Here is a 16335-nt window from a genome sequence, read left to right on the forward strand (position 1 = left end):
ATAATGCAAGAAGTTATAAAAAGCGATCCATGAATAGAAACCTGACGAGGTCTGAAACAAAAAATAGATTGCTAGAAATAACTTAGAATGGACCGACATAAAAGAAGTCGGACCAGATCAAAGCGACGAAAAGTTATAAAAAGTAACCCATAAAAAAGAGGCCTGGCTAGCCTTGAAAATGGATTACTATAAATAACTTAGAAGGGACCGACATGATGAAGTCGGCCCAACAAAACTACAAAAAGTTATAAAAAGTAATCCATAAAAAGAGACCTGACAAGGTCCAAATAAAATGGATTACTAGAAATAACTTAGAAGGGACCGACATGATGAAGTCGGCCCAACAAAACTACAAAAAGTTATAAAAAGTAATCCATAAAAAGAGACCCGACAAGGTCCAAATAAATGGATTACTAGAAATAACTTAGAAGGGACCGACATGATGAAGTCGGCCCAACAAAACTACAAAAAGTTATAAAAAGTAATCCATAAAAAGAGACCTGACAAGGTCCAAATAAAATATATTACTATAAATAACTTAGAAGGGACCGACATGAAGAAGTCAGCCCAAAGCAGTTAAAGCTACAGAGTTGATAAAAAGTAAATCCAGAAAAAGAGACTCGGCAAGGTCCAACTAAAACTGGATCACTAGAAATAACTCAAAGTCAAAAAGATGAAATCGATAGCCAGGAGGCTCGCGCTAGAAGAGACACAGCTCGACCCAAAGAAAGCCACGACCTCTCCCCAAAAACAAATCACGAGTGTTCTATGAAAGAACAGTCAAGACAAGGCTTGCCTCAAAAAGACACGTCGACCAAAACAAGAAAGAAACCAACTCTAGAAAAATCAAAAAGAGCTTTAAAGATTCCTGGAAACAACAAAAAGACTGCTATCATTAACACTCAGAAGGCCACCCGAAGGTCGACCTCAAGAGTTCAAAAAGAATTTGTTTTTCCAATAAAAGTTGCAAAAGAAAAAGCAACTACAAAAGTCAGCCAAACACAAATAATAGTTCAAAAGCCCACAAACCGGGCTATACACATCAAGATTCATAAACAAGAAACTACAATGGATTTAAAGATTCTCCAGTGGCGGCATCTCGAGGCGAGGGAGGACGAGTCTGAAGGGGGACAGCATCAACAGTCCCATCAGAACTGTTCAAGATCTGAACATCAGGATCCGACTCGGGATGGCCGACCTCAGCTGTAGGAGTTAGAGAAGTCGGCACAACAGAAGCTTTGGCAGATGGCACAGGAGGAGGGTCTACATCTGCATCATCATCATCCGAGCCATCAGGGACAATCTTACCATCTACTACAATGTTGTCCAAACTGAATAGGGAGAGGTCGAGCTCGGGCGCAAGAACTCGAACCTGAGCCTTCAAATTCTCATAAGCAGCATTCACGCTACTTACAAGATGGCCCTGGAGCTCAGCATAGTCGGCCTGGGCAGATTTCAACCTCTCCCTGAGCTCTATCATCTCACCATAGGCCAGGACATAGCTCTCTTTATGCTTATGTGCCATCCCCTCGGCCAGATTTGCAGAAGCCGCCGCAGTAGTAGTCCGAGTCTTCTCACTCTATAACTCCTTTTCCATTTTAGCCACTCTCACCTCGAGCTCCTCCTTTAACCCACTGATCCGGTCATATTCTGACTTGGCCTCCTGCATAAAAGCCTTTGTCGCGTGAATTGGAACATCCTGGGCAATCCAAAATAATGCTGCCCCCATGTGTGCCATTTTTATACTGCTCCGAGTAATGAAGTCCAAATAACGAAGAATGAATACATCGTCAGTAGGAACAACACCATAAGGAGCTATTTGTTGATCAACAAACCCGATAGCATCAAAGTCAGGGGCATCTAGATTGAAAGGCTCGACAGTCCTCTGTCTTTTTAGAGGAGGGACGATAGTAGGAGAAGAGGTAGCAGCAGAGGCCTGGGGAGGATCAATCAAATAGACCTGAGGAGTAGAAATCATCTTTCTCAGCCTAGAAGCGCTCAATATCGGCTTTTTTGGTGGAACATGGGAAGATCCTTCCCCAACCACCTTAGCCGAGATGTTATGGGTAGCTGTAGCCTTTCTCGCCTTCTTAAAGGCCTTCATAGAGTCATTGTTTTTAATCATCTCTGAAAAAACACAGCAAGAAACCAAGTTATAAACTGGAAAGAAAAGGAATAAAATTGACAAAATAAACAAGCACAACAAATACAAAAGAAGTCGACCACTACCCAGCTCAGCTCGGAGAAGTGAGGGATCTCCTAAGAATTTCTTTGTATCAAGATGGGGAGGCTGCCCCCAGTTCTCCTCCAACAAAGTTACAAAGGCTTGCTCAACTTCATCCAACATCTCCCAAGTATACCTAGACACCACTACATTCTTTTGCCATTCTAAAGGAAAGCTGGGCTCGCCATTCTCATCCAAAAAGAAAGGCCGGGCTTCTTCAACAACTCGGACCTTGAAAAAAATAATTCTTGAAATCCCAAAAAGATTCATTATACATTGAAAAAACTTTCTTTCCCTGGGCAGCTCGGAAAGATACTTAAGCAGCCTTCTTCTTAGCCACCCCGGGCTTAGTCAAAACAAAGAGGTAAAGAAAAAGGGTTTGAGATGGTTTAACATCCAACTCTTGACACAGTAATTGAAAGATCTTAAGAAAACCCCACAAATTTGGGTGAAGCTGGGATGGAGATACATTGCACGACCACAATAAATTGGTCTCAAAAGGAGTAAAAGGAAAAGTAATGTTTAGCTGGCTGAAAAAATAGTCATAGGCATAAAAAAAGGGACGCTCTCCTTGGACCAAGGTCGGGAAACAAACCCTCTCATCGGAATCAGGCGCTACAAGCTCATAATCTTTCTCCTGTGCCTGACTACTACAAATCCTATGATGTTTCCTCAGCTCTACACAGTACTCAGCATTTACCACAGAGACACACATCAACACGAGGGAGTCCAGCCAGTCCGACATGCCCTCAGGGACTTTGGAAGATGTCTCGACAATATTTTTGCGAGACGACATGGGTCAACTAGTCCTACAGTAAGAAAAAGAAAATGGGTTACTGTTGATACCCTGGGTCAAGATGTCCGACCCGGGATGTTTAGCGACAAGCCGACCGACCTCTTCAGGTCAGACTATCTGACCTCTTCTCAAAGAGCTCGGCCAATGACCGACCTCTTCACAAAGAGCTCGGCCAAAATGCTACAGAGGCCCAATAAGGGCCCAAATAGAAGGAACACAGCCCAATCCAAAGGTGGCTCAAGCCTACAGAGAGAAGGGCGGTTCCGTTGAAGATAAGCTGACCTCGCCCAAAGATAAGATAAGATAAGATAACTAACTTATCTTATCTAAGAAGGTCACTTCTCACCATTATAAATACACTAGAGCACCCAGGTATAACTCATACTCTGATTCTACAAAAAACCTATTTAATACCCATGCTAACTTAAGCATCGGAGTCTCTTGCAGGTACCCCCCACCCTCCGGTGGCCAAGGATCAGCAGTGCAGCAAGTCCAACAAGTCGGACACAACAGCTCCGGCCGCCACCAGCGAGCCGGACATGTCATCTCCGACCAGTACCGAAGATCTCATCCGAGATCGACCTCCAGTTTCAGGTAACCATCGGAACATTGGCGCCGTTGCCGGGGAACCTGGAAGTCATCCCATCACCATGGCGGACAACCATGACAACGATCACAACTCTAGTTTGGTGGACCGAACGCCAAACAAAGACACGGACGCCACCTCCAAAGACGCACCTCAAAACGGGGGAAATAAGCAATCCCCAAACACAAAAATTTTGGAAGCTATCCGTGAGCAACAGAATCGCCTTAAACAGCTGGAACAAGAAGTTGAACATCAACGGGAAGCCGAAAGAGACCTTCGGAAGAGAAACAAGACGACGTCAGAGGACAAGCTCCTAAAACTCAAAGCGGATCTCAAGGCTAAAACAACTCGATCCGGTCACGAAGACAGCCCCCACAAAGATCAAGACCTATTCACCAAAGAGATTATGAATGCTAAAGTCCCAAAGGACTTCAAAGCTCCCCATATGACCCCGTACGATGGCACATCAGATCCAAGCCATCATCTTAGAAATTCCAGAAGTAGGATATATCTCATGGAGTTCTCAGATGCAATCCGTTATTCTCCATCCAGAAGGATAAAGCCGAACACGCTCCAAGCTTACTAGGGATCAAGCAAGGAGATCGGGAAAGTCTTCGCAACTACATAGAAAGATTCAACAAAGCGTGCTGGACATACAAAGTCTGCCAACAAAAGCAGATATCTTGGGTCTCATCAATGGCCTACGAGGAGGACCTTTTAGCCACTCAATATCCAAGAAGCACCCAACATCTCTAAACGAGGTACAGGAACAGGCAAAGAAACACATCAACATGGAGGAGGACTCTCGACTAGGAGAGAGCTCAGAAACCGAATTCTCCTAACCACAACCATAAGAAAGAACAAAGAGATAAAAAAGAGGTCGGACGAGTTGAAGGTCCACCTCACAAACAAAGAGGTCGGACGTGTTGAAGGTCCACCTCACAACAAAGAGGTCGGACGAGTTGAAGGTCCACCTCACAACAAAGAGGAGGATAACGGGATGAGTTGAAGGTCCACCTCACACCAAAGAGGTCGGACAAGTTGAACGTCTACCTCACCCCCCCAAGAGACGTGTTCATATGATAAATGGAGGATTCGTAGGAGGTTTGATCTCCAAATCATCTTGCAAAAGACACCTCAAAGAGGTATATTAAGGAAGGGAGAGAGGTTTGAAAAGGACAACGGAGTGCAAACAAGCCTTCCAAGATTTCAAAAAAATTCTTGGGGCAACCACCCATGCTTACCAGACCACGGGAAAGTGAAGAATTCATATTATACCTTGCAGTGGGAAGTCGGGCAACAGCCTCAGCACTAGTAAGAGAAGACGAAAGTGGGCAACAACCCATCTACTTCATCAGCAAAGCTCTACAAGGGGCCGAACTAAACTATCAAAAGATAGAAAAAGTTTACCTACGCCCTTGTACTCACCTCTCAACGACTCCACCCACACTTTCAAGCTCACACTATCAGAGTTCGGACCAACCAGCCCATAAAAGGCATCCAATAGAAAACAAACTTAGTTGGAAGAATCCTACAGAGGACAGCTCGGAAAATTCGGGAGACCCTGGACAAAACTAGAGAACATCTCGGACAATTCGGGGGACCCTGGACAAAAACAGAAAACAGCTCGGACAAATCGAAGAAAATGAAGTCCGCCACATAGAATGCCCGAGCTGATGCATTTTCAAAACCAGCCAGCACCAACAGCTCGGACAATTCGGGGATATGAGGTCTGACACATGCCTCGGGAGCAGAATACCCGAGCTGATGCATTTTCAAAACTAGCTAACACCAAACCAGGGGGCAATAACAGAAGCCTCATCCAGGCTACATTACAAGACCACAACAAGTCAATCTCGAAGGCGGTATAAGGGATGTACTCAGGGTCAGCCATAGTAACACAAATTAAAACTACGGAATTCAGCCAATCAGACATGCCGTCCGGGATCTTAGTATACATCTCAAAGACATAGGTCGACTATGGATTACTACCAAACAACTCGGGCAATAAGAAACAACTCGGACAATAATAGCAGAACATCAAGTGACAGACATGGCAGTAAAAGGGAAACCCCAGGACTCACACAAAAGACCAGGGGCACCCTTTGGAGGCAACAACAGGGCAAGAACACAGAGAAAAGAAGTCGACAATCTATACCCAAACAGTCCGAACACCTCTCAAACAAAAGGTCAAAACAAAAGCCAGAACTTTTGTACAAAAGGAGTCAGACAACGATGAAAAGAAACAGGAACAGCAACCAAACCCTAAGCAAAGCACACATTCTTCTCAAAGGCGAATGACAAAAGAAAAGTGACAACAAACGATCAAAGATGCAAACTTTTTGCAGAAAGAACCAAAGTTCTGCAGAGCAAATACAAAGTCAAAGCTTTACATGCCAACTTCCCTATAGCCCCACCTGAAGAGCTCCCACAAGTCCTATGGGCATATCGGACAACCCCATACTCTACTACAAAGGAATCACCCTTCTGATTAGCTTACGGAATGGAGGCAATGATCCTAATGGAGGCCAAAGAAGGATCGCCCAGAGTGATCCACTACAGTGAAGAGGCCAACTCCCAACTTCAAAAGGAAGAACTCGACCTACCTCCAGAAACCCGAGAAAGAGCTCGGATCAAGGAAGAGGCGTTAAAACGTCAAATGGCCTCAAGATACAATCAGAAGGTAATCTAACAACAACGATCTCATCCTAATCCGAAATGACATCAAAATAGGTCGGCAGCCAACTGGAAAGGACCATACCAAGTTGTTCAGAAGAACTGGGGAAAGGTTGCTACAAAGTGTCCAACCTCGAGGGGCAAGAGCTACCAAGGTCATGGCATGCCTGCAATCTAAAAAGGGCACCAGGCCGAGATCCAAAAAGATTGCCGACCTAGAAAGGTAAGTACTAACATGTACACATTCTTATCTTCATTTTATTGTTTAAAAGATTGCAGATTCCCTAGAAAGTTTCCTACCAAGATGCCCGACTATGGCAGGTCGGCAAGGTAAACACCAAAGTCACTGCCCGATCACGACAAAGTCAGCAAGATGAAAACCAAATTCATCGTCCGATTACAAAGCGACAAGTCGGCAAGGTGAAAGCCAACTTCACCACCCGACCACGATGGAAAACGAATTCATCGTTTGATTTCGACAAAGGTCGACAAAGTGAAAACAAAATTCACTACTATACCAAGACGCATTAATCTGAAGCATTCATCGTCCGATTATAAAGCAACAGATCGGCAGAAAGTGAAAAATAATTTCACTGCACGATCACGATAAAGACAATCGTCCGATAAAGGTGAAAATGTGATTCACCCAAAAGACGATCTAGAGATGACAACCACTTTCTACAAATCAGCAAAGATGAACACAGAATAATGTAAGAAGTTATCAAAGTGATCCAAAAAAGAACCTGACGAGGTCTTACGGATTGCTAAAATAATAACTTAAAGACTGGCCGACGTTAAGAAGTCGGACCAAGTCAACCCAAGTTATAAGTAAACCCTGGAAAGTGGTCTGGCCAACCCTATTAAAGAGGATTACTTTAACTTAGAAGGGCCAGACATGACAAAGTCAGCCCAAAATGAAAAAGTTATAAAAGTAGTCCCTGAAAGAGACCTGACAAAGGTCCAAGAAAGAGGATTACAAAAATAACTTAGAAGAGATCGACATAATGAAGTCGGTCTCCTACAAAAAAAAAGTTATAAAAGTAATCCCTGAAAGAGACCTGACAAAGGTCCAAGAAAGAGGATTACAAAAATAACTTAGAAGAGATCGACATAACGAAGTCGGTCTCCTACAACAAACAAGTTATAAAAAGTAATCCCTGAAAGAGACCTGAACAAGGTCCAAGAAAGAGGATTACAAAATAACTTAGAAGAGATCGACATGTCGAAGTCGGTCTCCTAAACAAAAACAAGTTATAAAAGTAATCTCTGAAAGAGACCTGACCAAGGCCCAAGAAAGAGGATTACAAAAATAACTTGGAAAAGGACAACGAGAAGAAGTCGGAACAACAAAGTACAGCTACGACAAGAAGAAGTCGACCAACGAAAGCTACAGCTTGGACCGACAAGAAGAAGTCGGACCAACGAAAAATGTGCACTAAAACGGACATAGCTCCGCCCAAAAAGCCACGGCTCCACGACAAGGCTATCAAAATTGTCCAGAATGACTAAAAAGTGTTCTACGAGAACACTAAAAATTCGTCAGACAAGTTAGCCCCAAGGACCACCTCGACCAAACAGAAAGTGGACAAAACCAGAAGTGATCAAAAAAGGTCGGACAACAAAGTACGGACACTCTGCAAAGATCCACAAAGGGGACAAAGACATCTCACAAACGGCCAAAGGAAGGCCAGGAATGCTTCGCTGAAAGGTACGAAGTCTTGAAAAAAGACACTACTTAAAAAGCCAAAAGCACGGCCTCAAAGACGGAGCTAAAAAGTCGTCCAAACAATCTATACCTAAAAAGTTGTTGGATTATGACTAAAAAGCCCAAACAATGAAGACAAACAAGTCGGAAGAAAGTTGAAAAGACCTCTCAACAAACTAAAAAAGGCAATACCAGACTCGCACAAAAGAGAAACTACTCAAGATCGACCAAAGTCAGGATGCTTGAGCACGACTTCCTCAAAGAGATCGAAGCTCCGAAAGCACGATCTCGCGGAAAGGTCCAAACTCAAGCAGGGGCAAAGTCGTACAGGTCGACGTCAGCTAAGAAGAGGCGCAAGTACGATCTCAAAAAAGAACAAAGCCAAAAGGTTGAGAAACAACTTAAGGCTCAAATGTTCTTAGCTAAAAGGGATACAACTCCACTCAAAGAAGGCACAATCTCAAACAGGGCTACGTACGTCATCCGAGACTAAAAAGGTTCAATATAAAGAACACTAAAAAGTCATTGGACAAGTCACTAAAAGCCCGGATATCAAGCCGCAAGGATAACTTCGCCAAAGCAGAGGGTTGTCAACACAAAAGCAAGGCATGATTCAGAAGGCAAGGGTAGAAAACCCACACTACCACTCAAAAGAAGACGGACTGTGAAGTACCAAACCTCTAGAAAATCTGCCAGAATTGCAAAGCAATGAAGAAACAAGCCAGACAGATGCTTGAGCACGACTTCCAAAGAGATCGAAGCTCGATCTCACGGAAAGATCGAACTCAAGCAGGGGCACTGTTCATACCTTGGGTCAAGATGTCCGACCCGGGATGTTTAGCGACAAGCCGACTGACCTCTTCAGGTAAGACTATCTGACCTCTCCTCAAAGAGCTCGGCCAATGACCGACCTCTTCACAAAGAGCTCGGCCAAAACGCTACAGAGTCCCAATAAGGGCCCAAATAGAAGGAACACAGCCCGATCCAAAAGCGGCTCAAGCCTACAGAGAGAAGGGCGATTCCGTTGAAGATAAGCTGACCTCGCCCAAAGATAAGATAAGATAAGATAAGATAACAAACTTATCTTATCTCAGAAGGTCACTTCTCACCATTATAAATACACTGGAGCACCCAGGTATATCATACTCTGATTCTACAAAAAACCTGTTTAATACCCATGCTAACTTAAGCATCGGAGTCTCTTGCAGGTACCCCCCACCCTCCGGTGGCCAAGGATCAGCAGTGCAGCAAGTCCAACAAGTCGGACACAACAGCTCCGGCCGCCACCAGCCAGTCGGACACGTCATCTCCGACCAGTACCAAAGATCTCATCCGAGATCGACCTCCAGTTTCAGGTAACCCTCGGAACAGTTACTAACCAAAGCAGCTCGGACAAATATGGATACAACTCGGAACAAATAGACAACAGCAAAAGGAGGTCCCAGGACCCACACCAAGGTCCAGGAGCATCCTTTGGAGGCAGTAACAGAGTAGGAACTCAGGAAAAATCTACAAGTCTACGTCTCAACAAGAAAATAACCCTCTTGTAACAAAGCAACAATCACAAATCACAAAATACCATCAAAATCACCACCTTTTTACAGCCTACCAGCAAAGTAAACTATCAAACATCGAGCATGCAAAGGGGAAATTATCAAAGACGCAACCTTTCTCAGAATCAAATAGTTCATTATCTCAAAGGAAGAAATCAAAGAGATACAATCAAACATAGTAACAATATTCAAAAGCCCTAACTAGCAGGAAACAAGAAAAAGCTCATACAAAAGGAAAAAACTACCAGAACAGGCAACAGCAGTCAGACACAGTAAAATGCAGAAAGATTCAAACTTTTTCCAAACAAAGATAAAATCTTTCTGAAAAGCCAGTCATGAAAAGGAACGACGTAGAAAGAAGAGAAAAGAGAAAGGAAGAAGACCAACCTCCAGTAGGGAAGGAATGATAAACTGATCGAAGAATGGAAGCAGCACAAACACCGACGATCGCCTCTTCAAAAGCAAGAGAAAGAACGCAAGAAGGAGAAGTTGCAGTGAAGCGAGAAGAGGAAAAACGAAGAAGAGAGACTCTTTGAAAATTTGAAATGAAGTAAAGGAGTGGGAAGCAAAGGAAACAACGAAGGGGGAAGTTAAGGAGCATTTAAAACCCTCGTACGTTCCCAAGGAATTGTAAAACGCACACTGTAAAGAGAGAAACGTTCCGATTTAAAGCCACTAATGAAAAAATTCTACAAACAAAGATCAACCAAAAGTGCTCGAGCTCGACTTCTCTGGAAAAAATCGATGCCTAAAGACTCGACCTTAAAACAGACCGAGCTCAAGCAGGGGCACTGTTCATACCCTGGGTCGAGCTGTAGGACCCGGGCTAATTGAAAACAAGTCGACCGACCTCTTTAGGTCAGGACCATCCGACCTCTTCTCAAAGAGCTCGACCATATCACCAGGAAAGCCCAATAAGGGCCCAAACAGAGGAACACGACCCAAATCCAAAGGCAGCCCAAGCCTAGAGAGATAAGGGCAGTTCCCTTAAAGAAAAGATGACTTCACTCAAAGATAAGATAACCTTAAACCCTAGGTATAACTCATACTCTGATTCTACAAAAAACATGCTTAACACCCTTGCTAACTTAAGCATAGGAGTCCCTTCCAGGTACCACCACCCTCCAGTGACAAAGGATCAGCAGCATCTCCAGTTCAGCAAGTTAGATACGACAGCTCTAGCCATCACCCACAAGCCAGACACGTCATCTCTGACCAGGGGCTGCTTCCCAAAATCTTCTCCCCGAAGCATTGTTGTTGTTGTTAGGCATTCTGAAGTTATTCTGACCTTGAGTCCTCTGTGGCGCAAAACCTCCCCGCTTGAAGGGCGGACCTCTAGGAGAGAAACTCTTCCCTTGGCTAAGTAGGAATGATCCCCTCTGGCTTCCTCTTTCTGCAGCTACCTTCTTCACACACTCTTCGGCAACTCTGCTTTTATTAACCAACTCGGAGAAAGTCCTGATCTCCATAGGCCCTACTGAACTGTAGATGTCACTTCAGAGTCCTCCTTCGTACTTGATACATTTCAACTCTTCAAAGTCCCCCGGAGCTCCTTGACACATGCGGGAGAATCTAAACAACTCCTCAAACTTGTCTGTGTACTCAGATACAGACATCGTATCCTGCTTCAGCTGCAGTAGTTCGAGTTCCTTAGCCGTCCTAGCGGAGTTCAGGAAATACTTCTTGTAGACTTCCTCCTAAAAGGTATCCCAGGTGATAGGATCATCACCTTGCTGTATGATTCGTCGAGTCCCCTGCCACCAATGTGATGCTTCACCAGTGAGCAGATAAATGGCAAACTCAACGCATTGTTCTTCAGGCACCAGTTGTGCTTACAGTGCTCGTTCCATCACTTGGAACCAAGTATCAGCTTCAGTTAGATTGGTAATTCCCTTAAACTTCGGTGGATTAACCTTTAAGATGGTCGTCAATGTCGTTGGACCTTGAGTCCCATTCCCACCATTTCCTTCATGGTTATGGTTGTTCATCTACTGTCCAAAAGTCTCAGCAGTGGCCTGCATAGTGGCAGCCATGAAGTCCACGGGGTCATTTGGGTTAGTTTTCGGCCCATGAATACCGGCACGTCCTCTCCCACGGCCTCGACCGCGTCCACGAGGTGCCATCTGGTTCCTATACACACCAAACAAGCAATATCAAGTTGGTCAGTCTCAATATCGAAAGTCTAGCGCTCAAAGTCCTAAATGTATGCTCATGAATATTTATGCCATATATATCAGTCAGATATCCTAATAGCACATAAATACAAACACAGAGAATGCACAGAAGCATAGTCAGTCCGTCCCTCAGGCTCTACAGGAACGAACTGCTATGATACCATAATGTAACAGCCTACCACACAGAGTCTTATGCTTAAGTCATAAAACAGAGGTGGTGAGGTATTACAACCTCTAAAATAAAATTTAGTATGTATAGTATTGCAAAAATGTTCATAACTAGGAGCCTTTGAAGAAAATGGGTAAATCAAAATCGTTGAATCAAAAAGCGCAACACTCTGATCGATAACGTAAACGAACCGTTAGAGATTAAGCTAAAGCAAAGGGATATACAAAAAAGTACCAAAATACATATATCAAGACTCAGGACTCGGCTTGCGAAGATAACCGGTCTGAGCATACAGTATACATACATATATAATAAGGAATCCCAAAAGAACCCAAAAGACGATATACAAATGCTGTTTCTCCAAAATAACCTCTAAGAGGAGGTGATACAAAATACATATACAGTGGAGAACATACTATCTAGACAGGAATGTAATAACCAAAATAAAATCCTAAGATACAAGGATCTCCGCCAAAAGAAGGTCTCCAACATGCCTCAGCCTCCTGCATCTGAAAACCACAAAAATCTGCATGGGTGAGAATCGGAGGTTCTCAGCATGGTAACAGTGCCCAAATATCTAACATGTATTGTCCTGGGAAAGCCGAAGGCAATCCTAGATCTTCCAAATTATAACCAAAGCGTATAAATAGAACTAAACCATGACAAAAGAAAATAGGCGACTAACTTAAGGATCTTCGGTCTAACTATATATATATATATATCCTCTTTCCAAATCCTACAAACCTCCCAACCGCCAACAGTGAAATAAATGCAAGCACAAGTATATCAGGCAAGGAAATGTACAAGTAGGAAGCAGATAGAACAATTAAGCAAGTAGCAAGTAATGATGCAGTCAATTAGGCCATTCAAACAAATCACATATAATGCATATGATGCATACCTGTCCTAGTGGCTGATCTATCGGTTATAAAGCCAGCCCGACAAGTCCTGGTAGCTAACCATTGGACTGTCCCTCTGTCGCGCATCCCCAACTCGAGTTATCCACAACCATAATCATAATTTATATCCAACACCCTCACTAGTGTATACTTGATGCCAGGGTAGTTTCATGTATTTTCTAAGTAAATAAGCAAGTTTTGGGTAGATATTCACTTACATCTTGCTTCAAGCAAACATTGTGAACTTGAAAATGATTTTATGAGAATTATGCATGAATTGAATGATAAAATGGATGATGCATGATCTCATGATTTAGAACCAAGCTTTGATGCACTTTATTTGCTTGATTTCAGGACAAAGGAAGCAAGGAAGAGCCACATTAATAGCCACGTTAGTCTAACTAACGTGACCACTAACGTGGAATAGGAGCTAGCTTGCAACGTTAATGGAAAAAGTGATCACCAATAACGCCTTCGAAAGCCATCATAGCCCACGTTAGTGGCCACGTTAATTACATTAATGTGGAAGCTAACGTGGAGGAAAAGGGAAGCTCCAACGTTAGTGGTAAAAGTGAATACCACTAACGTTCCAAAAGGGAACAATTGGCCACGTTAAGATTCACATTAATTACATTAACGTGGACTCTAACGTGGGAGGAGCAAGGAATCGCCAACATTAGTGACACTCACCTTTGTCACTAATGTTGGACTAAGCCAATATTGCCCACGTTAGTTGCCACGTTAATTACATTAACGTGGAAGCTAACGTGGAAGAAAGAAATGATGGGCCAACGTTAGTGACACTCACCTTTGTCACTAACGTTGGAGATGGCAATTACGACCACGTTAGTGACCACGTTAATGCAATTAACGTGAGGCACTAATGTGGGAAGAAGGGGCATTTGAAGCATTAGTGACAAAGGTAAGTGTCACTAACGCTCTCGAAGCTTGGACATGCCCACGTTAAGGGTCACGTTAGTTATACTAACATGAACTCTAACGTGGGAAAAAGGGGCAATAAGCAACGTTATTGGAAAAGGTGAATGCCAATAACGTTTGCAAAGGACCAAGAGGCAACGTTAGTGGTCACGTTAATGCCACTAACGTTGAAATTAACGTGGATCGTTTTTGGCTTGGAACGTTAGTGACGATCACCTTTTTCACTAACGTTCTCGAACCCACATTTTCACTTAACGTTAACACCACTAACGTCCTAACTAACGTCCATGCCTAACTCACACTTTTTCTGCAAGCAAAGCTGAGCCCACTAAAGACTGTAACTGCTTCAACTAAAGATCCAAAAGCCCATATCCAAGACTTGAAGAGCCAACTAGAAGATCAGAAGAGTAGTTTATATAGGAGTAGTTTTAAACTAGGAGGGGGCTTTTGGTATTTTGGAGAACTACACTCTGTATATTTTACTTTATCTGTAACTTCTAGTTTTATTTGGAAAATGTACTTTTCATTTATGCTTTCCATTTCCAGAGCTATGAACAATTAACCCCTTTCATTGGGTTAGGGAGCTCTGTTGTAATTTGATGGATCAATAATAGTTTTCATTATTCTTCTTCTTTCTTTTCTCTTGATTTTACTAGAAAGCGTTCAATCTTCATCCTATTGGGTAGTTGTCTTGGAAAAGAAGCTATTCATACTTGGATCTCTTCGGAACCTTGGAAGAGGAATAAAGAGATCATGCTAGAAATGCTTTCTCATGTTGGACCAAATTGGGGTTTGGATGGATATAGTGACATATAATCCTACCAACACTTTGATTTGGGAATACATGTGGTATAATCAGTGACCATACTTCATCTCTTCTCATGAGCAATTAGACCAAGGAATTGGCTATTGATCAAGATTTGAGAGATTGGGTTGCCAAGGAATTGGAATCCAATCACTTAAGATTGCCAAGGAGATCAATGAATGCATTGATTGAGGAAGAGATGAGAATGAACTTGATCCGGAGAACACAACATCTCCTGAGCCCAATGAATCCCTCATTTCTGATCTTACCCATTCTCTTTACTTTCTGACATTATTTTTATGTTCATTTCCCTAAATCCCCATTTAAGATTCTGTAATTTACTTTCCGCCATTTACATTTTGCTCTTTATCTCCATCATTTACACTTTCTGTTATTTACTTTCCCACCATTTACGTTTCTGCAAATATCAACTCAATTTCTGCTTAGCTCAACTAGAACATTCCTTGGATTAAAGTTGCTTGACCAATCAATCCCTGTGGGATTTGACCTCACTCTATTGTGATTTTTTACTTGACGACAATTCGGTATACTTGCCGAGGGAGATTTATTGAGAGACAAGTTTCCGTGCATCAAGTTTATGGCACCGTTGCCGAGGATTGATTTTGTATCAATAATGATTAAATTGGTGGATAACTAGATTGAGCATTTTTTTTGTTTGATTTAATTTTATTTGAGTGATTTACTTTCAGTTTTAGTTATTTTCTTCCCTCTACCCCTTACCCGTTGTGGTGTTATCTTTAATTTTTTTCTATAATTCAGTTCACTAACCCACTAACTCTTTGATATATTGCATCACTCACCTTAACAGCATTCCTAACAAGAGTAAACTCCATACAATTTCTCTCTTGCTTTTGCTCTGTTGGTTGTATGACAGGTAGAAGAAGCGGGGCTTCAACTTCCTTTGATTCTGAACCTGAGAGGACCCTCCTTAGATTAAGGAGAGAAGCAAGAGAAAAGAGATTCGTTAGTGCTGAGGAAGAGGAGGAGTATTTTGAACCAGACATGGATGAGAATATGGAGAACCATCATGAAGAAGAGGCTCACAACCATGGCAGAGAAGGTCCAGTGCATCATGCTGGACAAGAGAGAAGAGTTTTAGGCTCTTATTTAAATCCAAACCCAGGAAACTGTGGAAGTAGCATCCAAAAGCCAACCATACATGCCAATAACTTTGAACTAAAGCCACAGCTCATCACCCTTGTTCAGAACAACTGTTCATTCGCAGGAAGTGTCCAAGAAGACCCCAATCAACATCTAACTACCTTCCTGAGGATATGTGATACTGTGAAGTCTAATGGTGTTCATCCTGACACCTATAGATTTCTTTTGTTCCCCTTTTCACTCAAGGATAAAGCATCTAAATGGTTGGAATCTTTTCCAAAGGAGAGTTTAACAACCTGGGAAGATGTGGTGAATAAATTCTTGGTGAGATTCTATCCTCCTCAAAGAATCAACAGGTTGAGAGCTGAGGTACAAACCTTCAGGCAACAAGATGGTGAAACTCTCTATGAAGCATGGGAGAGGTTTAAGGACTTGACAAGAAGGTGCCCGCCAGATATGTTCAATGAATGGGTGCAGTTACACATTTTCTATGAAGGTCTTTCTTACCAATCAAAGAAAGCAGTAGACCACTCATCTGGGGGTCTCTGAACAAGAAGAAGACCATTGAAGAAGCCATATATGTCATTGAGACTGTAGCTGAGAATGACTACTTCTATGCTTTTGAAAGAGGCAACACTAGAGGAGTAATAGAGCTAAACAACATGGATGCACTGCTAGCTCAAAATA

At 42.8% G+C, this 16335-nt stretch overlaps 1 non-coding gene across 1 annotated transcript; it reads right to left on the bottom strand.

Annotated features, from left to right (window-relative positions):
• Nucleotides 1-16002: 16002 nt before the first annotated feature.
• LOC112767789 (small nucleolar RNA R71) lies at nt 16003-16109 on the bottom strand. The gene has a single exon (XR_003185229.1). It is a non-coding gene; the product is annotated as a small nucleolar RNA R71 (small nucleolar RNA).
• Between the last annotated feature and the right edge of the window lie 226 nt (nt 16110-16335).

The sequence above is a fragment of the Arachis hypogaea genome, chromosome 17 (assembly GCF_003086295.3).
Source record: "Arachis hypogaea cultivar Tifrunner chromosome 17, arahy.Tifrunner.gnm2.J5K5, whole genome shotgun sequence".
NCBI lineage: Eukaryota > Viridiplantae > Streptophyta > Magnoliopsida > Fabales > Fabaceae > Arachis > Arachis hypogaea.